Genomic DNA, 24,764 nt, shown 5'->3' with positions numbered 1-24,764 from the left:
GCCGGGGGGCTTTTCTGTGCTTCTCTCTGATTTCTGAGATGTGACATGCCCACAGAACAAACCTCCTTTCTAGGATATAACAGAGAAAACTAGATTCCAGAGATGTGGCCTCGTTTTCATATTTCTGTCCCTTAAATGTGCTATGTTCATTCTCACTGCAGATTCTTCGCATTACTTTTCCTTCTGCTTGGAATGGTTTTTCCTAAGATCTTCACATAGCTGCCTTTGTTCCATCATTTGGATCTATGATAGGTAGAATAACAACCCTCTTCTGCCCCCATGCCCTCCTACCCCCGAACCCTGATGATGTCCTAATCCTTGGAACTTTACTGACGTGATTAAGTTAAGGATGTAGAGATGGGAGGATTATCTAGGTAGGTCCAATGTATTCACGAGGGTCCTTTTAAGTGTAAGAAGACAGGAAAGTGAGTATCAAAAGCCCAGAAGGGTCTGAGGATGCTAATCTGCTGGTTTTGCAGTTGGAGGAAGAGGACCACAGGAAGGAATGCTAACATCCTCTCAATGCAGGAAAAGGTAGGGAAATGGGTTCTTCCTAGACCCTCAGAGAGAATGCAGCCCGGCTGACAACCTGCTTTTAGCTTAATGAGACCTCTGTTGGACATCTTACTTTCAGAATTATGAGCTCATAAATTTGTAGGATTAAGTCATTAAATTTTGGTAATTTACCAAGGCAGCAATCAGAAACTAATGCAAGGTCATAACTCAATTGTCACCTCTTAGAACTTCTTCATACCCCAACTAAAGAGTCCTCAATCACTTTTTACTGTGTCATTTTATACTCTTCATAGTATTTATCAATACCTGATAAAATTTGAGATAATAAGTACAATTTTAAATAGTTTTCTTCCATTCGAGTATGAACTCCTAGAGGCAGCAGGGACCATCTTGCTCACCATGGTAGCCCCAGCACCTAGAATAATGTCTGGCACATAGTAGGTCCTCATGAAAACAGTACTGCTCCTTCCTTTACAGTCATTCTTCTTCCTCCTCCTCTTCTTTTCCAGAATATATCTGTGGGAAGAAAAAAAATTTTTCATTTAAAATGTTTGTTTTTATTGGAAAATAAACCATTTGGAGCAATTTTAAAATGGATGGGTGTAAGAGTCCTCTTGCACCTCTCCCCTCACCTGCTTGCTTTTTTTCCCAAGGTTGAGAATGAGTCTGGCCAAGTAAGTTATTCCAAAATTCCATCAGATCGTTCAAGCCAAGAAAGGGGCCGAAATTCCAAGATTTGTATCTCTGATAAATTCACTGAGGGATGCAAATTGGGCCTGAGCTTGACGTATTTCTAGATAGGACGTTACTGTTCATTGGTGGCTTAGTGGAAATCTTCCACCGGCAAGTACTACAGAAGAGATTGGGGGATGGGTGGGTGGAGGCATTTGTGAAATGCCTGTGCTTGGCACGCAAGAGTCTACCTTCCTTGGCCACTGTGGACTTGTCCAGCCTCATCCTTACCCACTCCCGTTTATGCAGGTTATGTTCCAAGATCCCTGGAATTCTTGCTGATCCCTTGAAACACTGTGCTTTCATTCCTTGTATCTTTCTCTTGCTGCTTCTGAGCCTGAAAGGTCTGTCTTCTCTTTGTCCCTGTGGTAAACTCCTGGTCTTCCTTCAGAGAACAGTTCTCTTCTTCTATTCCTGTCTGTGTCTCCCTGGGTAATTTGTATTTACTAAGAGTTCTAACAGATACGTCTTTATGGTCATCTGTCTGAAGACAGGGACACTGTCTCATGCCCTCTTGAATCCCAAATGCAAAGCATAGGTATGGCACAGTCATTTTCTGGAGGTAGGAATCTCCATCCTGCATTAGACTGGACCAAGATCATGCACTATTCATTTCTGAATCTCAGAATCATGATGACCGGGAGTGGCACTGAATATGTATTTAATGGCTAGACTTGAATTATATGGCGTGGGTGACAGAGACTGCTTGCTATTCCCTAGTGATATTTTTAACTTATAAGATTTTCACCTTGACACTTAGCTAACTAGAACATTTCTCAGCTTTATAGCCAGCTATGGCCAAGTGATCTTGTTATAGTCAATGAAATTTGAGTGGAAGTGTCATGTGGTAGATTCTAGAAACCTTTGTTAAGAGATGGATGCAATGTGCCCTTTCTTTGGATTCTGTCTCCTATCTTCTGGTTTGGAACATAGATGCCTTTAGTCATATGTCATCAGAATCCCAGTGCAGTACCCTGGAACTAGTAACAGTGAGAAAGTGTTACCACTCCAGGCCTGGGGCAAAAGAAAGGAGATGTTAATTGGTATCTGGAAGAAGAGTGTTCTTGGAGAGGGCCTCCCATCAGGAGCCATAACTTTCTGTGGAAAGAAATAGCAGCCTGCAGGGACGTAGCTAAGAAAATAAATATCTGACCCCTCACCCTTCTGCATCCTCAAATCAGTACTCCCTATAAGCTGAACCAACCAGAAATCAGAAAATAAGGGAGCCCACTGATGTGAACCTTGGAGGCCCATCTCCAGGGGAATAACAGGTGGAGTAGAGATACCTAGCACACCTGGGTAGACCTGCTTTCTCATTTTTAAAATAAGGGAATTAGATTAAATGATCTCTACTATTCTTTCTGGTTGTAATATTTCAGTGGATTTTCTGCATTCAAGCATTTTACAAGCCTTCCTGTTACCTGCAATCAGGCATTCCTGAGTACCAGGTCTTATAGACCAATGTTCCCAGCTCAAAATTATATTAATTGATGAAAGGAAGACAACTAGAACAATGGGTCATATTAAAGAGCCCATAAACAGACCCACACATATATGAACAATTGATTTTATGACAAAAATGGCACTGTAGAATAGTGGCAAAAGGATGATCTTTGTAATAAATCATGCTAGGTCAATTGTATTCTTATGCAGAAAAATAAATATGAACCTGTACCTCATACATAATTATATTTGGACTATGAACCTAAATGTAAAACAAACAAAGCTCCTAAAGAAAACATAGGAAAGTATCTTCGTGATATTGCTATAAGGTAAAAGAATGAACAAAAGACTTGAACAAGCATTTCATAAAAGAAGCATATCCAAATGGCCAGTAAACATAAGATAAGGCATCTAACTTCACTGGTTATCACCAAGATGACTAACATTACAAAGCTTGACAGTAACACATGTTGATGAAGATGTGGAGCAACTGGAACTCTCATACTCTGCTAGTGAGTATGAAAATTTGTATTGCCACTTTGGAAAACTGTTTTCTAGTATCTACTAAAGTTGAACATATATAAAACCTATGGCCCAGAACAAATAGGTCTATCCACAAAAGATATGCATGTGTATATTCACTGAAAAACAAATACAAGAATATTCATTGCATCATTATATGTAAGGGAGAAAAACTGGAAAAATGAAAGTGGAAACTAAGAGTACAGCGGATATAAGACTTGAGGTGTGTTTACATAATTAAATGCTAATATAGAGCAATAAAAATGAATGAATAATTGCTACATGCAACAGTGAGGCTGAAACTCATGAAAAGTACATAGAAAAGCAAATACTGAATGATTACTTTTACATAGATTAAAAACAGGCAAGCAATAATGGTGTCAGAAAGCAGGGTTATGCTTACCTTTTGGGAGGATATAGGGATTGGGGTTGGGGCAAGAGGACAGCTACTGGGGTGCTGGTAACTTTTTGTTTGTTTGATCATAGTCATGGTTCTATTAGTGTGTTTACAGCAAAAGCTCTCTGAGCTATACACTGATTTGTGCCTTTTTTTTTTTTTTGAGGTGGAGTTTTGCACTTGTCGCTCAGGCTGGAGTGCAGTGGTGTGATCTTGGCTCACTGCAACCTCCGCCTCCCAGGCTCAAGCAATTCTCCGGCTTCAGCCTCCTGAGTAGCTGGGATCACAGGCACCCGGCACCATGCCCAGCTACTTTTTGTATTTTTAGTAGAGATAGGGTTTCACCATGTTGGTCAGGCTGGTTGACCTCAGATGATCCTCCCACCTCAGCCTCCCAAAGTGCTGGGATTACAGGCGTGAGCCACCGTGCCCAGCTGGTTTGTGCTTATTCTTATAAATAGAGACTTAGAAATTTATCAACTTCGGTAAGTAAATGTTATCATTTAATACATTTTTTTCTTTTTATAAAAGCTGGGGCAAGAACCTGAATACTAGCCCTTCCATATTCAATAGTAATATAAGGATCAGGACAACAGCATGTCTGTGTTGCCATTGAGGAAGTAACAACAGTGAACACTTTCAAAGAAGATTTCTTTGAACAGATGTTCAAAACCAAAAAGGTTTCCTAAGTCATTTGTGAAACCAAATTTTCCTGCAGTCTGGAGTCCCGGGTATTGTGTCAGGAATCATACGCAATGAGATCATTTTCTTTTGCCCACACTTCTGCCTGATAAAGAAAATAAATCTATTTGACAGAGCAAAGAATTGCCTCATATGAAAATATGCTGAGAAAAAGGCAGCATTATTCTCAACTCCTAATGCCTAGGAGAAAAATGATAAGAGGTTTAAAAGAGTTTTCTGCCCTGAGAAAGATTCAATTTTTACAGATTCTCTCAGCAATTAGTGCATTTATGAAATAAATTCTGGGCCATCCACAAGCTAATTCCAACAAGTATTGTAGGTGGCTTACTGAAAAGATCTATCAAAATAATGACAAAAACAACAGTGATAACCACAACACCCCAAACAACAGCCGTGTTGATGACAAGAGGGGTGAGAGGTAGTTTTAACATAAAATCTGTCTATGCTAAAGAAAGTTAAACTGACTGAGCACCACACTTAACTATTACCCTTCTGGTGGCCAAGGCAAAAAGAAACTTCATAAATTGTTTAGCTCATTAAAAAGAAAAAAAAAAGAAAGAAAGAAAAAGGAAGGAAGGAAGCGTGCTAGTGCAACATGAGAGACAAACATTCCTAGACTATTAAGAGAAAGTAATCAGGAGGGTTTGTTTTACATATGGTTTTAAACATCATAATAGAATTTGTCATTATAGGAAGATTTATAGTATATATGAAACATTCTCAATGATCCCTGGCAAAAGGCAAAGGCATAACAACATTAAGTCTTGATTTCTTAAAGGTACAATGTAATCAATGAACTCCTGGCATTGAAGCAGTTGTGTAGTGTCCTGGAGGATGTGATGGATTGGCGTAGCCTGAGTTTCCTTGGTCACACTACTCTGGGCAAAGTTAGAGTAATCAGCAGGGTCTGTCTGGCCCTGCCCCTCATCAACACTGCAGAATCCCTCCAGCTGTTCCTGGGAACCCCCAGGGGATGGCACATGTGTGCTCACCATACGGCCCTTTCAGCTACCATATGACCCTGTACTCAGCTTCCCCCTGCTACAGCTCCCTGCAGTGATGTTTGTGTTGGGGCACAATGGACCCACCCCCAATGAGGACACTGACACCTCCAAGCTGCTATGGCTATGCTTCAATGCCACAAAATGTATCCCCTGCTGCTGGAGCTGTTGGCACTGACCCCTCTCTGTCTCTCTCACACCCACCAAATGTGATGCCTCCCTCTCCTTCTTCTGCCCAGATTGGGGCGAGGTGGCCACAGTGCAAACTCTGTTTTTTCTGGACTCATACAACTCCAATCTCAACCCCAACCAGAAGGCACCATAACACTTTCTTGTGCTCTCCTCTGGACCATCCAAAAGCTGCCTTCTGGGCTGCCTGACAGTCATATTCTTAGTCTTACATGTTCCTACAGCGTCTCTTCTTTAGGAGCCAGCTGTGGGGAGCTAGACCAGAAATGTTCTGATTTCGAGAAAAGTGTGAAGTTTATGAGTTTTCCTTTCTGATATTGGTCTATTACCTTGAACCAAGCCTGTATGCCAGGCTTTATATCCCTAAAATAGGCCTTTCCCAAAAGGAGGACCATCTTCCAGGAATGTCCAGGCATGTGTGAATCCAGGAGGAACATGGCGTGAACCCGAGCAGAGACCCCACCCATATCAGCGTGTCCTTAATACCTCCCCAATGTTTGTGTTTACTGCCTAGATCTTGTCCAAAGCCAGGCTTTTCCAGAAAGTGCACATTCCTCCTCTGACCTTGCATCGTGCCAGAGAGGCAGCTCCATTTAAATAGCAATAGTCATAGTTGCTTAATGCCTGTTTCACACCATATACTGTGAGGCATTATTTCTGCTTTTCACAATCACTGCAAGGAAAGTGCTGTTATTCAAATTTTAAATACAAAGAGGTCAAGTAGAGAGGTTAAGTGATTTCCCCAAGGCCACAATGAGTGGTAAAGCTAAGACTCAAACCCAGATTGGTTGGAATCAAGCCTAGGCTTGTCTTGTGTAATACAGTTCAGTATTACACAGGCCCTGGAACCAGAATCTGCATATGAGCAGCTCTCTTAGGACATATTCAAATATTTTCATCCTCTTTGCTGAGAATTTAAGAGATGAATGTGGACTGCCAAACACACAGCCTCTTGAGTCCTGGCATAAAGTCTGTTCTCAGGCTTCTTTTCTTTAGACAGATTTCACACTGTCGTCATTTTCTAACCTAGGGTAGCTTCCACCTCAAGTACAATAGGAATATATTCTAGTAGTTGATCAGTTCAAATTTCCTCCATTTCCATGGCTCATTCTTGGCTCAGAAAACCCTGAGCCTACTCAGGCTGATGGGGAACCCCCTCTTGTGCTTCCAGGTGTCATATGATTGAAACCACTTTTGCAAAGATTATGACAGCAAGAGAGGTCTAGCATGGCTGACTCCATCTTGCTTCTAGTCTCACAGGCTGGCTGTCCTTGCTCATTCCTGGGCATACGCCAAGCTAACCATGGAAGGAATTTAGTTTATAGTTTAACTTTAGAACAAGGATGATAATAGTCCCTCCCTAAAACGAACCTCCTTCTTGCTCAGGGACAGAAGGTGCCTTTGTAAAACTAATGAAAGGCCATGAGATTAGGATTATGGAAGGGGCCTGAATTCTGCTAAATGTAGGCATAGTTTTTATCATCCCTGTGCTGGAGAGCATGTGGCCAGAGGCCATAATATTTGTGACTTTCGCAATTATTGCTATAGATAACATCACTATTATAGAACCTAATATTGGTCTTTTGAGATGTTTTTCAGACTTTTGCATTCTGGCAACTGACTGACCCCACCTGGACACATAACTCATGACTTAATCACACCTGTGGTCCCAACCCAGAGGCAGATTCAGCACACGAGGACCATTTTTCACACCCTTATGATTTCATCCCCAACCAATCAGCAGCACCCATTCCCTACCCACCTGTCCACCAAATTATTCATAAAAACTCTAGCCTCTAAGTTCTCGGAGAGGCGATTTGAGTAATAATAAACTCCTGTCCTTCTGCTTGGTCAGTCTTGCATTAACTAAATTCTTTCTTTACTGCAAGACTGCTGTCTCAGTAAATTGGGTTTATCTGTGCAGCCAGCAAGAAGAACCCATCAGGCAACCACATTAATACCCCTGTGAAAGCCCTTTCCCTGAAATCAACATTTCTTGCTATCTTGCTTTTTCCTGTCCCACAGCTCTGTTTCCATTTAGGGATTCCTGTGCAGCTGACTCTCACATCTATCTGCAGGGTGGAGCCTGTGACCATCTTTTGGTCATGTAATTGATTAGCTCAGCTTAACCACCAGCCCCACCCTGAACCACACTGAGTGCCCAGGAGTGCTGGGGCAAAGACACATTCTTTCTCATGGGATCTGAAAAAGGAAGCATGTTGCTCTGAGAGTTGCTTATGGCCATTTTGGGACTCTGAGCAGGGCCAGCCTTAGAATGGAGCCAATATCCCAGAAGGCAGGTGGAGAATTGGAAAAGAAACCCAATGGCTGAGCTGCTGGGAGTGAGCTTGTCTTAGGCAAACCTTCCTTGAGAGTTTTCAGTCATGTGAGCCAATCAATTTCCTTCCTGGTTTGAGCCTGATTGAGCCAGATTTTCTGTTGCTTGCAATACAAGCATCTTACATATACATTTTGCAATAATGGTCAAATTTTTTGTTGTCTCTCTCCCTAGATTGTGAGCTCCTTGATCCCTAAGAGAAAATTGGTTGAAGGAATGAAAGGACAAAAAGATAAAAGGAAAAATAAATCAGTTGCTCGTGTGTTGAGGGCTTGTTTAAGGCCATTACCATTTAACTAGCTATGCATTGCTCTTCCTGATTCATGGACATTCCAATTAAAGAGCTGGATCCTTTGAGAAATCTTCAATACCAATATCTATGGTCAGGAACAGTGCTCATTTAGCAGAAAGGAGGTCAGCTCCATCAGAACTTACGACAACTGCAGAGCAAGGAATAACTCATAGAGAATCCTGCAGATGAACTTGCATTTCTTATCGTGTGATAAACAAAAGAAACTTTAATTTATCCATCTGTAAATCAGGGTCTTGGAAATAAAGCATGGGGAAATGGATGTCTATAGGAGCCCTCTGCAGAAATGTTGCCCCTTGACTCCAAGCTCAGAGAGGCTTGTATTTGAAGATGTCAGCAGCCTCCTGCTCCACAAATGAATCACGAGAAGGAGGGAATGAAGGTGGTTGAAGTAGGTGTGGGCCTTTCTTCCTCTACAGTATGCCTATCGTGCGTATCTGATGCTGTTATGTGCATTTATGTGTACTTGCACACATGCACCCATCTAAGACAACATTTTCTTTTTTTTTATGTTTAACTTTTTTTTTTATTATACTTTAGGTTTTAGGGTACATGTGCACAATGTGCAGGTTTGTTACATATGTATCCATGTGCCATGTTGGTGTGCTGCACCCATTAACGCGTCATTTAGCATTAGGTATATCTCCTAGTGCTGTCCCTTCCCCCTCCCCCCACCCCACAACAGTCGCCGAAGTGTGATGTTCCCCTTCCTGTGTCCATGAGTTCTCATTGTTCAATTCCCACCTATGAGTGAGAACATGCGGTGTTTGGTTTTTTGTCCTTGCGATAGTTTACTGAGAATGATGGTTTCCAGCTTCTTCCATGTCCCTACAAAGGACATGAACTCATCATTTTTCATGGCTGCATAGTATTCCATGGTGTATATGTGCCACATTTTCTTAATCCAGTCTATCATTGTTGGACAATTGGATTGGTTCCAAGTCTTTGCTATTGTGAATAGTGCTGCAATAAACATATGTGTGCATGTGTCTTTATAGCAGCATGATTTATAATCCTTTGGGTATATACCCAGTAATGCGATGGCTGGGTCAAATGGTATTTCTAGTTCTAGATCCCTGAGGAATCGCCACACTGACTTCCACAATGGTTGAACTAGTTTACAGTCCCACCAACAGTGTAAAAGTGTTCCTATTTCTCCACATCTTCTCCAACACCTGTTGTTTCCTGACTTTTTAATGATGGCCACTCTAACTGGTGTGAGATGATCTCACTGTGGTTTTGATTTGCATTTCTCTGATGGCCAGTGATGATGAGCATTTTCTCATGTTTTTGCCTGCATAAATGTCTTCTTTTGAGAAGTGTCTGTTCATATCCTTCACCCACTTTTTCATGGGGTTGTTTGTTTTTTTCTTGTAAATTTGTTTGAGTTCATTGTAGATTCTGGATATTAGCCCTTTGTCAGATGAGTAGGTTGCAAAAATTTTCTCCCATTCTGTAGGTTGTCTGTTCATTCTGATGGTAGTTTCCTTTGCTGTGCAGAAGCTTTTAGTTTAATTAGATCCCTTTTGTCAATTTTGGCTTTTGTTGCCATTGCTTTTGTTGTTTTAGACATGAAGTCCTTGCCCACGCCTATGTCCTGAATGGTATTGCCTAAGTTTTCTTGTAGGATTTTAATGGTTTTAGGTCTAACATGTAAGTCTTTAATCCATCTTGAATTAATTTTTGTATAAGGTGTAAGGAAGGGATCCAGTTTCAGCTTTCTACATATGGCTAGCCAGTTTTCCCAGCACAATTTATTAAATAGGGAATCCTTTCCCCATTTCTTGTTTTTATCGTGTTTGTCAAAGATCAGATAGTTGTAGATATGCGGCATTATTTCTGAGGGCTCTGTTCTGTTCCATTGATCTATGTCTCTGTTGTGGTACCAGTACCATTCTGTTTTGGTTACTGTAGCCTTGTAGTATAGTTTGAAGTCAGGTAGCGTGATGCCTCCAGCTTTGTTCTTTTGGCTTAGGATTGACTTGGCAATGCAGGCTCATTTTTGGTTCCATATGAACTTTAAAGTAGTTTTTTCCAATTCTGTGAAGAAAGTCATTGGTAGCTTGATGGGGATGGCATTGAATCTATAAATTACCTTTTGCAGTATGGCCATTTTCACGATATTGATTCTTCCAACCCATGAGCATGGAATGTTCTTCCATTTGTTTGTATCCTCTTTTATTTCATTGAGCAGTGGTTTGTAGTTCTCCTTGAAGAGGTCCTTCACATCCCTTGTAAGTTGGATTCCTAGGTATTTTATTCTCTTTGAAGCAATTGTGAATGGGAGTTCACTCATGATTTGGCTCTCTGTTTGTCTGTGATTGGTGTACAAGAATGCTTGTGATTTTTGTACATTGATTTTGTATCCTGAGACTTTGCTGAAGTTGCTAATCAACTTAAGGAGATTTTGGGCTGAGACAGTGGGGTTTTCTAGATATACAATCATGTCATCTGCAAACAGGGACAATTTGACTTCCTCTTTTCCTAATTGAATACCTTTATTTCCTTCTCCTGCCTGATTGCCCTGGCCAGAGCTTCCAGCACTATGTTGAATACGAGTGGTGAGAGAGGGCATCCCTGTCTTGTGCCAGTTTTCAAAGGGAATGCTTCCAGTTGTTGCCCATTCAGTATGATATTGGCTGTGGGCTTGTCGTAGATAGCTCTTATTATTTTGAGATACGTCCCGTCAATACCTAATTTATTAAGAGTTTTTAGCACGAAGGGTTGTTGAATTTTGTCAAAGGCCTTTTCTGCATCTATTGAGATAATCATGTGGTTTTTGTCTTTGGTTCTGTTTATATGCTGGATTACATTTATTGATTTGCGTATGTTGAACCAGCCTTGCATCCCAGGGATGAAGCCCACTTGATCATGGTGGATAAGCTTTTTGATGTGCTGCTGGATTCGGTTTGCCAGTATTTTATTGAGGATTTTTGCATCAATGTTCATCAAGGATATTGGTCTGAAATTCACTTTTTTGGTTATATCTCTGCCAGGCTTTGGTATCAGGACAATGCTGGCCTCATAAAATGTGTTAGGGAGGATTCCCTCTTTTTCTATCGATTGGAATAGTTTCAGAAGGAATGGTACCAGTTCCTCCTTGTACCTCTGGTAGAATTCAGCTGTGAATCCATCAGGTCCTGGACTCTTTTTGGTTGGTAAGCTATTGATTATTGCCACAATTTCAGAGCCTGTTATTGGTCTATTCAGAGATTCAACTTCTTCCTGGTTTAGTCTTGGGAGGGTGTATTTGTCGAGGAATTTATCCATTTCTTCTAGATTTTCTAGTTTATTTGCATAGAGGTGTTTGTAGTATTCTCTGATGGTAGATTGTATTTCTGTGGGATTGGTGGTGATATCCCCTTTTTCATTTTTTATTGCATCTATTTGATTCTTCTCTCTTTTCCTCTTTATTAGTCTTGCTAGCGGTCTATCAATTTTGTTGATCTTTTCAAAAAACCAGCTCCTGGATTCATTAATTTTTTGAAGGGTTTTTTGTGTCTCTATTTCCTTCAGTTCTTCTCTGATTTTAGTTATTTCTAGCCTTCTGCTAGCTTTTGAATGTGTTTGCTCTTGCTTTTCTAGTTCTTTTAATTGTGATGTTAGGGTGTCAATTTTGGATCTTTCCTGCTTTCTCTTGTGGGCATTTAGTGCTATAAATTTCCCTCTACACACTGCTTTGAATGTGTCCCAGAGATTCTGGTATGTTGTGTCTTTGTTCTCATTGGTTTCAAATAACATCTTTATTTCAGCCTTCATTTCATTATATACCCAATAGTCATTCAGGAGCAGGTTGTTCAGTTTCCATGTAGTTGAGCGGTTTCAAGTGAGTTTCTTAATCCTGAGTTCTAGTTTGATTGCACTGTCATCTGAGAGACAGTTTGTTATAATTCCTGTTCTTCTACATTTGCTGAGGAGAGCTTTACTTCCAACTATGTGGTCAATTTTGGAATAGGTGTGGTGTGGTGCTGAAAAAAATGTATATTCTGTTGATTTGGGGTGGAGAGTTCTGTAGATGTCTATTAGGTCCACTTTGTGCAGAGCCGAGTTCAATTCCTGGATATACTTGTTAACTTTCTGTCTCGTTGATCTGTCTAATGTTGACAGTCGGGTGCTAAAATCTCCCATTATTATTGTGTGGGAGTTTAAGTCCCTTTGTAGGTCACTTAGGACTTGCTTTATGAATCTGGGTGCTCCTGTGTTGGGTGCATATATATTTAGGATAGTTAGCTCTTCTTGTTGAATTGATCCCTTTACCATTATGTAATGGCCTTCTTTGTCTCTTTTGATCTTTGTTGGTTTAAAGTCTATTTTGTCAGAGACTAGGATTGCAACCCCTGCCTTTTTTTGTTTTCCATTTGCTTGATAGATCTTCCTGCACTCCTTTATTTTGAGTCTATGTGTGTCTCTGCACGTGAGATGGGTTTCCTGAATACAGCACACTGATGGGTCTTAACTCCTTATCCAGTTTGCCAGTCTGTGTCTTTTAATGGGAGCATTGAGCCTATTTACATTTAAAGTTAATATTGTTATGTGTGAATTTGGTCCTGTCATTATGATGTTAGCTGGTTATTTTGCTCTTTAGTTGATGCAGTTTCTTCCTACCCTTGATGGTCTTTACATTTTGGCATGTTTTTGCAGTGGCTGGTACCGGTTGTTCCTTTCCATGTTTAGTGCTTCCTTCAGGAGCTCTTTTAGGGCAGGCCTGGTGGTGACAAAATCACCAGCATTTGCTTGTCTGTAAAGTATTTTATTTCTCCTTCACTTATGAAGCTTAGTTTGGCGGGATAGGAAATTCTGGGTTAAAAATTCTTTTCTTTAAGAATGTTGAATATCGGCCCCCACTCTCTTCTGGCTTGTAGAGTTTCTGCCAAGAGATCAGCTGTTAGTCTGATGGGCTTCCCTTCATGGGTAACCCGACCTTTCTCTCTGGCTGCCCTTAACATTTTTTCCTTCATTTCAACTTTGGTGAATCTGACAATTATGTGTCTTGGAGTTGCTCTTCTTGAGGAGTATCTTTGGGCGTTCTCTATATTTCCTGAATTTGAATGTTGGCCTGCCTTGCTAGATTGGGGAAGTTCTCCTGGATAATATCTTGCAGAGTGTTTTCCAACTTGGTTCCATTCTCCCCGTCATTTTCAGGTACACCAATTAGACATAGTTTTGATCTTTTCACATAGTCCCAAATTTCTTGGAGGCTTTGTTCATTCCTTTTTATTCTTTTTTCTCTAAACTTCCCTTCTCGCTTCATTTCATTCACTTCATCTTCCATTGCTGATACCCTTTCTTCCAGTTGATCGCGTCGGCTACCGAGGCTTCTGCAATCTTCGCATAGTTCTCGATACTTGGCTTTCAGCTCCATCAGCTCCTTTAAGCCCTTCTCTCCATTGGTTATTCTAGTTATCCATTAGTCTAATTTTTTTTCAAAGTTTTTAACTTCTTTGCTATTGTTTTGAATTTCCTCCTGTAGCTCAGAGTAGTTTGATCGTCTGAAGCCTTCTCTCAACTCGTCAAAGTCATTCTCCATCCAGCTTTGTTCCGTTGCTGGTGAGGAACTGCGTTCCTTTGGAGGAGGAGAGGTGCTCTGCTTTTTAGAGTTTCCAGTTTTTCTGCTCTGTTTTTTCCCCATCTTTGTGGTTTTATCTACTTTTGGTCTTTGATGATGGTGATGTCCAGATGGGTTTTTGGTGTGGATGTCCTTTCTGTTTGTTAGTTTTCCTTCTACCAGACAGGCCCCTCAGCTGCAGGTCTTTTGGAGTTTGCTAGAGGTCCACTCCAGACCCTGTTTGGCTGGATGTCAGCAGCGGTGGCTGCAGAACAGCGGATTTTCGTGATACCACAAATTCAGCTGTCTGATAGTTCCTCTGGAAGTTTTGTCTCAGAGGAGTACCCAGCCGAGTGAGGTGTCAGTCTGTCCCTACTGGGGGGTGCCTCCCAGTTAGGCTGCTCAGGGGTCAGGGACCCACTTTAGGAGGCAGTCTGTCCATTCTCAGATTTCCAACTGCGTGCTGGGAGAACCACTACTCTCTTCAAAGCTGTCAGACAGGGACATTTAAGTCTGCAGAGGTTCCTGCTGAATTTTTGTTTGTCTGTGCCCGGCCCCCAGAGGTGGAGCCTACAGAGGCAGGCAGGCCTCCTTGCACTGTGGTGGGCTCCCCCCAGTTCGAGCTTCCTGGCTGCTTTGTTTACCTAAGCAAGCCTGGGCAATGGCGGGCGCCCCTCCCCCAGCCTTGCTGCCACCTTGCAGTTTGATCTCAGACTGCTGTGCTAGCAATCAGCGAGACTCCATGGGCGTAGGACCCTCCCAGCCAGGTGCGGGACACAATCTGGTGTGCCGTTTTCCAGGACCATTGGAAAAGTGCAGTATTAGGGTTGGACTGACCCGATTTTCCAGGTGCCATCTGTTACCCCTTTCTTTGACTAGGAAAGGGAACTCCCTGACCCCTTGCGCTTCCCGAGTGAGGCAATGCCTTGCCCTGCTTCGGCTCGTGCACAGTGCGCTGCACCGGCTCTCCTGCACCCACTGTTTGGCACTCCCTAGTGAGATGAACCCGGTACCTTAAATGGAAATGCAGAAATCACCAGTCTTCTTTGTCACTCAGGCTGGGAGCTGCAGACCGGAGTTGTTCCTATTTGGCCATCTTGGCTCCACCCCCCTCCCCTAAGACAACATTTTCTGTTGGGAGTTTCAAAAGAAAAAAGTGAAGCTGTTACTGAAGCCCCAGGAGAAAAGATTTGCATAAATGGGGATGGATTTCTTGCAATCTCCCCTGGTGCTGCTTGTCCCAGTCCTTGCCCCACCCACCTACTATGCACACAGGAACAGCTCTTCTCTGCAGGAAATGCTAAACAGGAGGAAGTGCCCTGGCCTTGACCTCTTGCTTTCACAGCATCACAGGTCAGTGGTGGTGAGTGCCGTAGAGGAAGCATTGCATGCATAACTGAGTTAGCAAACAGGAAAGAGGGCTTTCAGAGAGTAGTGGGGAGAAGAGAATGGGTGGCAGAAAGTATTGCTGCAAGAACTAAGCTCTAGGCCTGGCACTGCCACCATATTTGAGCAAGTCCTTATGCTTCTCTACACCTTGATTTCTTCAATGGCAAACTGGGGAGGTTCTGGGTAACAAGATAAGGCACGATGGCTGCTACCACATGGAAATAAGAAGGAACACAAAAGCCATTTTTCTAGCTCCTGCAGGGTTTGTCCCACCACCACCACCAACCACCAGGGAGACTGTGTCCTGAATTCCTTCTTTTTTTCCCATAGATGCTCAACAGCCTCCTCCACACTCAGAGTGTCTCATTTCCAGAAGGCTCATGACTCCTGCCATGCTGTCCCATCTATGAATACAGAAAAGGAACATTTACTTGGTACTCCAAAACTGTGGGGATCACAACGCAAAGACCACCTGAAAGAGTGTCACAAAGAAAAATACACATGTAAAAGGCCACTAACCAGCTATCATCCTAGCAACAGCCACACACTCATTCATTCATTTACTTGTTCAACAAATATTTATATTGAAGTTAATCACTTACTCAACAAATAATTATATTGCCAGAATCTGGAGGTACAAGAGTAAATAAAGTATAGAAATTCCTTTTTTGCTGTTTAGTTTAGTAGGAGATACATGTAATAAAGCAACCTTAAAAGCACTATAATTAGATTGCCTTGGATAGAAAGTTATAGAGTACTATTATAGTGCACATCATGGTGGGGGCACTGGGTTGTTCCTAGTCTGTCCAAAGGAAGGTGGAAAGGCGAGCAGCAGAAGTGATCAGGGAAAGAAGAGGTGGGGTTGGGTCTACAGAGAGTGTTCCAGGCAAGGAACAGCCCGGGTGAGGCCTGAAGGTGAGAGTGAGAGAGGACAGGTGGGTTGCAACAGAGATTGCTTGAGGACAAGTGTGTGGAAGCAGGGAAGCCTGAATAAAGTGGTGGTAATAGGGTACTTCGGTAGATTCTTGGGCAAGAGCATGACCTTATAAATATACTTTAGGGGAAAAAAAAAAACAGTCTGTTTTCTACATTCAGCATGCATTGGAAGTGACAGAGACCAGAGGTAGGGAGAAGGGTAAGGGGATTTTAGTAGTAACGAGGACAAGGACCAGAATGCTATCCCTGAAAACAGAGAATAAAGAACAGGTAGAGCAAAGACACGGAATCAACCCAAATGCCCATCAATGACAGACTGGATAAAGAAAATGTGGGACATATTCACCATGGAATACTATGCAGCCACAAAAAGAATGAGATCACGTCCATTGCAGGGACATGGATGGAGCTGCAAGCCACTATCCTCAGCAAACTAACCCAGGAGCAGAAAATCAAACACCGTATGTTCTCACTCATAAGTGGGAGCTGAACGATGAGAACACCTGGACACAGGGAGGGGAACAACACACACCGGGGCCTGTTGGAGGGTGGGGTAGGGGGAGAGCATCAGGATAAATAGCTAATGCATGCGGGACTTAATACCTAGGTGATGGGTTGATCGTGCAGCAAACCACTATGGCACACGTTTACCTGTGTGACAAACCTGCACATCCTGCACATGTACCCCAGAACTTAAAATAAAAATAAAAATTACTTAAACAAAAAAGAACAGACAACCAATAGGCTGTCTTTCAGCTTAGCCTATGCTGTACTAGGAGAGCCTGGAGAGAACTGTTTAGAAATAAACAAGCCCAGGGATTGCCATCTATTTGCCCTATATTCACTTGGACTTATTTATCGTAGTGCTTTTTCAAACTGTGTTCAAAACTCCCTGGGGTTTTCCAGAGGTGCTTTGGAGACCTAATTCAACCATGTTGACCTATTTTTGACAAACAAAGGCCTGAAAATCACCAGCATACATTTTCACAGTGTACATGCTCTGTCCGAGGTCCAGTGCTCTTGGTGGTTATTAAAAGTGGATTTGTGTGTGTGTATCCAGACTGCCACGCACTCTCAGAAGTTCACTCTGTGCCTCCCTTCAAGCTCCTTTTGAAGATAGGAATCTCTCTATTTCTGGTTGTTCTGCCCCTGCCCTCCCTACCTAAATCCAGACCCTACTCAAAAAGGAAAATGATTTCTCAGCATTCCTCCCCATGTTCACTATCTGGCAGCTCTTCTCTGGAGGTTGGAAAGAATTAATCCATTATCGTTATCAACAGCAATCATAATAAGGCATGAAAATGAAGTGATGAGATCTTTTTTTCAATCAAACCTCTTGAAGAGAAACAGGAAACAAAAACAGCATTTTATCTTTGACTAGAATGATTATTTCTCAAAGGAAATAACTTCAGTCCCGTACTTTGTGGGAGGAAAGGCACAAGATGTGGAGGATGTTCAGGCACTGTGCCTGGCTCACAGACATTGTTCAGAAATGTTTGGTTCATAGTTTCTTTCATTTATTCTGTAAACATCAACTCTGGTCTCTAGGAGGAGGGTTTTATTTGCCTCTTGCACTATCTCTTGACAAAGCCAAGTCACCACACAAATGATGCAGACGACTGCTGGCTGGTTTGCAAATTTCCTGAGTTGCCCAAGTACAGCACAGTGAGCATGAAAATCAAAGGCTCTCAAACCTGGAAGGAACCTTTAAAAATGACCCGGGGTCAATGGCCCAGGAAAATCCCTGCCAAGTGCTGCAAGTTGAGGTTGGAAGTGTCCAGTCTCTCTGATGCAGCCAAGTCTGTCTTTGGACAACTCTGTTAGAAGGCTCTTCCTGATATTGAATTGAAATCTATCACTTCATAGCTTTTCTTTATTCCTCCAATAAATCCTGTATGAGAGATCCGGAGGCAGAACAGAATCATTCCAATCCTCCTTCTTGGCAATCTGTTGAATATTGGAAGACAGGGGCCAAGTTCTCTGAGTCTTCTTTTCTCCAAGGCCTCTGTCTCCTAGCCTTTCAAACATTTCCATGGGATAAGGTTTTCAAATTATCCTGGTCCTTTTCCCATTAAGAAGCTTTACTTTCCTACTCTTAAAATAGGCTGCCTAGAATAGAAATAATTCCATGTGACTTAAGTAGTGCAGAAGGGAAGAGACTGCTAAATCTGATATCAGAGACTGCCGCTCACTAGCAGCATGGCTTTGGCAAGTTACTTCCCTTTCTAGGAAACATGGTTTAATATGTAGCCTCAAGCAAAGTGCCTACTACAGTGCCTGGCATAAAGAGGTGTCAATACCTGATATCTACTGATCAATTACTATTATTCTTCTGTCAATGCAGTTTCAGGTGGCACTAGACCTTAAGGTGATAACATCACACTATTGACTCCTAGGTTTTACCCACAAGTAAATTCAGAGTATTAAGTGGTTTTAATCCATGGCTCCCCCATCCTTTACTCACATTGTGTGTGTGTGTGTATGTGTGTGTGTGTGTGTCCTAAGCATCAGAATTTCCATTTATCTTATAAAATTGTATTTGTTCAATTCGGGTCATTGTTTAATGTGAGCAAATTTAATAAACAAGACTCTATCTTTTTATCTAAATCTAAAACTAACAAAAATGCCCCCAAGTTCATGGTACAGAACCAAGCCTTGTTACCACTAGAAAACTTTCTTCAGGTTGATCCCTATCTGTTAGCCATTATCTTTGAATAAATTAATTCAACCTATAAATAATTCACTTAATTTCATTTTTATCTTGTGAATAATTTTTCCTCTAAAACAAAAGAATATCATAGCTTTGTCAAATGATTTGGGCAAGTCTAGAAACACCAGAACTGCTGGGTTTTCTTTCTCTACCAATCTAGTAAACTATCACAGTAGGAAACACACACTTTGTGAACTCCTATAGCTTTCTCATGATCACAGTTTTCCTGCCTGGATGTTTATAACTTACCTTAATGCCACACTTGGGAACCTCAGTGAGAAACTTTTCTATTTCCTAAAATAATTTTACTCATGAATTAAGTTAATGCTAGCAATAGAAGCAGATATATCCCCACGTTTTGGTGGCTTAACCCAGTAGAAGTTGTTTGTTTCTCATCCATGTCAAGTCTGTAAAGGGTGTTCCTGATCTGCGGGCCGTCTTCTCCCAAAGCAGTAATTCAAGCCTCCTTCCATTTTGCAGTTCTGGAATCTTCCTAATAAACCCAATACAAAGGATAATGCAGGATTAAATGGAAAATATTTCAGTAAAGAGAAGGAAGAGAATTTCAGACTGACAGAGAAATAAAGAAAGACAAAAGCAGGGATGCAAAGAAGTATAGAGTACATGGCATTTAAACCAGGTGTGTGGGGAAAGCTTCTAGATAGGATCTGTGCCTTCAGGTGAGAGATGCAGATGATTTGTGTGTAAGGCAAGGAGGTAGCTGAGGAATATATACCCTGAACTCACTCTCCCTCTCCAGGGCTCCATATTGTCAAAACCGAACTAGTAGCCAGAGGGGAGGGAGTTCGCTGATGCGATACAGATTGGCCATCGGGACAGAAAATGGGGAGAAGGGTACATAATGGGTCTGAAAAGCAAACAAAAGATAGCAGCATTTTAGAGGTGAAAACAGCACACTCTGACCTGTGCTTTACAGAGATTAATATGATAGCAGTGGAAATGAGGATGGGAGGGGGCAGATATTGGCGGCAGGAAGACCTTCAGGGAGGGAGGGCCAGGACAGAGGGGTAATCATAGGACTAGAGGAAAGAGTTGAAAACTGGAATCAGGGAACGGTTAGATATGAGACTCATGAGGAGAGTTGAAGGGGACTCTCAGATCATGGTTTTGAAAGGCAAATGACAAGTTCATTTGGGGATATGTTGAGTATAATTTGTTTTGGGACATCCATATGGAGATATTCTGAGTCAACTCAGCCCCAGGGGAACTGATTTTGTCATCTGGCTCTGCTTCTTTCTGGAAAGCTCTCAAAAATACATGGATAGTTAGACCTGGTTCAAAGCAAAATCTTAGATGCCTATCTTAATCATCTTTCTCTTAAAAAAATCTGGGGATAAAAAACATTTTATATGAATTCCATATCTTTAATTTTGTTTTATTTGATGCTATATTGCATTTGTTTACAGAAGATGCATGTTATGGATGAGTATAGGGTAACATGGGATACCTGAAATTTAAATTCAACGTAAAAGTGCATGCTGGATTATCTCCCAAAGGAAAGAAACTAAATTAGAGTTTGTATGTAAACTTTAGCCCTTGTCTCAAACGCATATTTTAAATCTCAAATCATCTCTCTTTAATTCCTTGTTTAAAAACATTAAAGTCAATAAAACAGTTCATGAAGCTCAGTTTCTTTCTTTTCAAATATTTGTCCAAAATTAAGACTACTTTGGTATAACAAACTCAATAATCAAACTTATTCTTGACTGAATATTGAAAATACAATTCTAAATTGAATACAAGTAAACAAGCCTGAAATTTACTATGGATAGCAGTAATCCATGTGTAGCCCCACATTTCCATTCATTTAGAAAATATCTTTGTACTCAACTATCTATAATAATTATCTTTATTACTGTAATAAAGATAACCATCTAATTATCTAATTACCTTTCTAAGAGGATTTGGTTAATTTCAGGCTGAAACATTTTAAATAAAATTATGGAGGCTTTAAAATATTTCCATATTTACACATTGAAGTACAAATAGTTACTCTTGTATTAATAGACATTATAGTATCAATGAATAAAGATCAGGAAAGCACTTCAAAAACAAGGCCAGATTTTGCAGACAAGATTTAGGATAGATTAGGCAGAAATAGTTAACCATGCATATGATGTCTCACAAGCCTAGCTGGTGTCATAAACATTTACTTTGATAACATTTGCAGCAGGTGAGTCACATTTTTAAAATGATTGACTTTTCAGGGTCCCCTGTAAATGGGAAAGTGTCCGATTCTTCTAAAAAGAACTTTCTCTGAAAATAAAAAAGTATGAAATAGTTTTTGGCTGTAGTTATTACTGCCTTGATGATCAGTTACTCTAAATAAAATAGGATGGATTATCCTGCAGTAACAAACTAAATTCTTGGTAGCTTAAAACAACAAAGTTCATTTCTCACTCAGGCCACATGTCCATTGCGCTTCAGCAGGAGCCTCTGCTCCACGTAGGCACTCAAGGAGGTAGGCTGATGGGCCTCCACTAAATGAAACATTGCTGATCACAATGACAAGGGGAAAGGACCATGGCAAACTATCACTGGCAAACCCTTAAAGGCTTCCACCTGGAAGAGATACATACGCCTTCCATTTAAATGTCATTGGTTAAAGTAAATCATACGGCTATGTGTCTAACATCAGGAAGGCTGGGAAGAGTAATCCTACTAATGCCTAGAAGGTTATATTCCTGAAAATTTTCTTGTCAGGCAAATTTTCGGACAGCTCAATCTGTGTCAAGATGACCAAATGTACATTGATTCTAGCACTGTTTTCATCTTCTAAATCCAGGAACTCCCAAATGCCAAGTTCAGTTCCCTCTAATTGCTTGATCTGGCAACTCACTTTTGAACCCCCAAACAAACTTTCAACAAAGGTTGGTGTGGCAGGCACTGGTACTTTTCACCAGTACAGTTGTTGTTATTCAGCACATGACTGTGTTTCTAATTCTTTTTTTTTTTTTTTTTGAGATGGAGTCTTGCTCTGTTGCCAGGCTGGAGTGCAGTGGCGCGATCTTGGCTCACTGCAACCTCTGCCTTCCGGGCTCAAGCAATTCTCCTGCCTTAGCCTCCTGGGTAACGGGGCTTACAGGTGCCCACCACCACACCCGGCTAATTTTGTGTATTTTTGGTAGAGAAGGGTTTCACCATGTTGGTCCTGTATTTCGAGGACAAAGACAGTGCTAGAATCAAAGTACATTTGGTCATCTTGACACAGATTGAGCTGTCCTAAAATTTGCCTGATAAGAAAATTTTCAGGAATATAATCCTGATGGACGATGAGTGTGTGAATATCGGACAAGTCAGAATGAGGGAACATTTCTCTTCGGAAGGGTGATCTGCCTTCTGATCTCTCCTCACCAAAAAAGCTGCTCATTCTTGAACAGATCCAGCATTTTTGCTTTGGGAACGCCTCATATATTTGTAGCTTAGGGAAATACTTCCTGCCAAATGGCTTTAATTAAAAAGAAAAAAAGTCCTCCTTTCTTGGTATCATCTGTATTTAGTTGAGAGGAATAGTTTGGGAGAACATTAATCTAAACCATTCTAATTATCTTGTTTTCCAACTCATTACTTTTTATTTTGGATCAACTGACTTTTACCCTTCCATTTTTACATTTTTTTTCCCTTAAGTGTCTCACAATGTTGATTCTTTGGATTTTTGAAGAATGTAATAATTTGGCATTAAACACAGTGTCCCACACTGGATCCAACCACACACTGATTTCCCTGTCACTCTGATTTTTTATTTGTTGTTTTCTGAAGCCAGGTGGGATGTTTATTTTAAAAAGGTAATCTCCAGTATGGAGTAGTTTCTTCTGAATATTGAACAATCAAGAAATTTCTTTAAGCCATCCTATAATTAGAAAGCATCAGAGGTTGGAATGAATTTAAACTGAAGTTTTCATTAAGGACAGACAAGATGAAAACTCAAATTGGCAAAGAGAAAAAGCTGGCTTTAGAGAAAAAGTTGGCCCCAGATCTTTATGGAGTGGCTCCATCCATCAGTGGGCTCTGGATTGCTGTGATTGCTGGATGTGTAGACATTTTCTGGAGGACAGAAGTGAGAAAAGAAGGAACTAGCTAAGTCCTACTCACAGAGCTCCTCATTCTCCATTCCTAAAGAAAAATTATTTCAAAAGTTAGCATACCTTTTACCCAGTCAGCTTGAGTACAAATAAAGGCCCATAGGAAAACTACCCATAGCTTGAGTTTTGTAAAGCAAATTAAAGTCTCATTTTTTTAAAAATTAATAAACTATTTTTGGAGCAGCATTAGGTTCACAGTAAAATTGCATGTAAAGTACAGAGAGTTTGTACATCCCTGTCCCCACACATGCACAACCTCTCCCAATGTCAACATCACTCACCACAGTGGTACATTTGTTACACTGAAGAACCTACATTAATACATCAGTACCACCCAAAGTCCGTAGTTTACATCAGGGTTCACTCTTGATGATTTTGCATTCTATGGGTTTGGACAGGTATAAAATGACATGTATCCACCATTGTAGTATCCTGTAGAATAATTTCACTGCCCTAAAAAACCTCTGTACTCTGCCTTTTCATCCTTCCTTCCACCTAAAACACCTTGCAACCTCTGATCTTTCATCATCTCCATAGTAGGAATCATGCAGCATGCAGCATTTTTAAATTGATTTCTTTCATTTAGAAATATGCATTTAAATTTCCTCTGTGTTTTTACGGCTTGATAGCTCATTTCTTCTTAGTGCTAAATTATATTATGTTATCTGGATGTATGTTAGTTTATCCATTCATCTACTGAAGGGCATCTTGGTTGTTTCCAAGTTTTGGCAATTATAAAAAGTTGCAATAGATATCCATGGTAGATTTTTGAGTGGACATAAATTTTCAACTCCTTTGGGTAAATATCAAGGAGCACGATTTATCAATCAAATGTAAGAATATGTTTAATTTTATAAGAAACTGCCAAGCTGTCTTCCAAATTGGCTATTCTATTTTGCATTCCCACCAACAGTGAAGGAGAGTTCCTGTTGCTCCTCATTCTTTTCAGCATTTGGTATTGTCAGTGTTTTAGATTCGGGTCAATCTAATAGGTGTGTAGTAATATCTCATTGTTGTTGTAATTTTCAATTCCCTAATGACATACGATGTTGAACATCTTTTCATATGCTAACTTGCCGTCTGTATATCTTCTTTGGTGAGGTGTCCATTCAGATCTTTAGCCCATTTTTTAATTGGGTTGGTTGTTTTCTTATGCTTGAGTTTTAAGTGTTCCTTTTATATTTGGAATCACAATCCTTTATCAGATGTGTCTTTTGAAAATATTTTATCCCAGTTTGTGGCTTGACTTCTCATTCTCTTGACATTGTCTTTCACAGTGCAAAAATTTTTAATTTTAATAAAGTCCAGCTTATCAATTATTTATTTCATGGAAACATGCCTTTGATATTATATCTAAAAAGGTATTGCCATACCCAAGGTCATCTAGGTTATTCCCTACTTTTTATCTTTTAGGAGTTTTATATATAATTTTGTGTTTTATGTTTAGGTTTATGATTTATTTTGAGTTACTTTTTTGTAAAGGGTGTAAGGTTATGACTAAATTCTTTTTTTTGTTTTTCTGCACGTGAATGTTCAGTTGTTTTGCCACCGTTCTTGAAAAGACTATCTTTTCTTCATTGCTTTGTCTTTGTTCTTTTGTCACAGATCAGTTGACTATATTTATATTTATATTACTGAGCTCTCTATTCTGTTCCATTGATTATTTGTCTGTTCTTTTGCCAATATCACACTGTTTTAATTACTGTAGCTTTATTGTAAGTCTTGAAGTCATGTAGGGTCAGCCCTCCAACTTTGTTCTTCCCTTTCAGTTCTGAGTTGGCTATTCTGAGTATTTTGCCCCTCTATATAAACTTTAGAATCAATTTTTTAGTATCCACAGAATAACTTGGTGGGATTTTGATTGGATTTGCTTTGAATCTATAGATCAAGTAAGGAAGAAATGACATCTTGGCAATATTGAATCTTTCTAT

General features: G+C 40.6%; 1 protein-coding gene and 1 long non-coding RNA gene across 3 annotated transcripts in view; one reads left to right on the top strand and one right to left on the bottom strand.

Moving 5' to 3' along the window:
• SNX18 (sorting nexin 18) overlaps nucleotides 1-24,764 on the top strand; it is a 284,676-nt gene that overhangs the window by 156,467 nt on the left and 103,445 nt on the right. The gene's annotated exons all lie outside the window — the stretch shown is intronic.
• The window catches only part of LOC129467571 (uncharacterized), a 100,629-nt gene that overhangs the window by 7,406 nt on the left and 68,459 nt on the right, over nucleotides 1-24,764 (bottom strand). Inside the window, exon 2 of the long non-coding RNA XR_010116911.1 lies at nucleotides 915-1,032. This is a non-coding gene — a long non-coding RNA (uncharacterized lncRNA). The remainder of the gene's footprint in view (nucleotides 1-914; nucleotides 1,033-24,764) is intronic.

The sequence above is a fragment of the Symphalangus syndactylus genome, chromosome 18, assembly GCF_028878055.3.
Source record: "Symphalangus syndactylus isolate Jambi chromosome 18, NHGRI_mSymSyn1-v2.1_pri, whole genome shotgun sequence".
In the NCBI taxonomy this organism is placed as follows: Eukaryota; Metazoa; Chordata; class Mammalia; order Primates; family Hylobatidae; genus Symphalangus; species Symphalangus syndactylus.
Note: the sequence above shows the minus strand (reverse complement) of the source record. Positions and strands in the feature narration are given on the sequence as shown.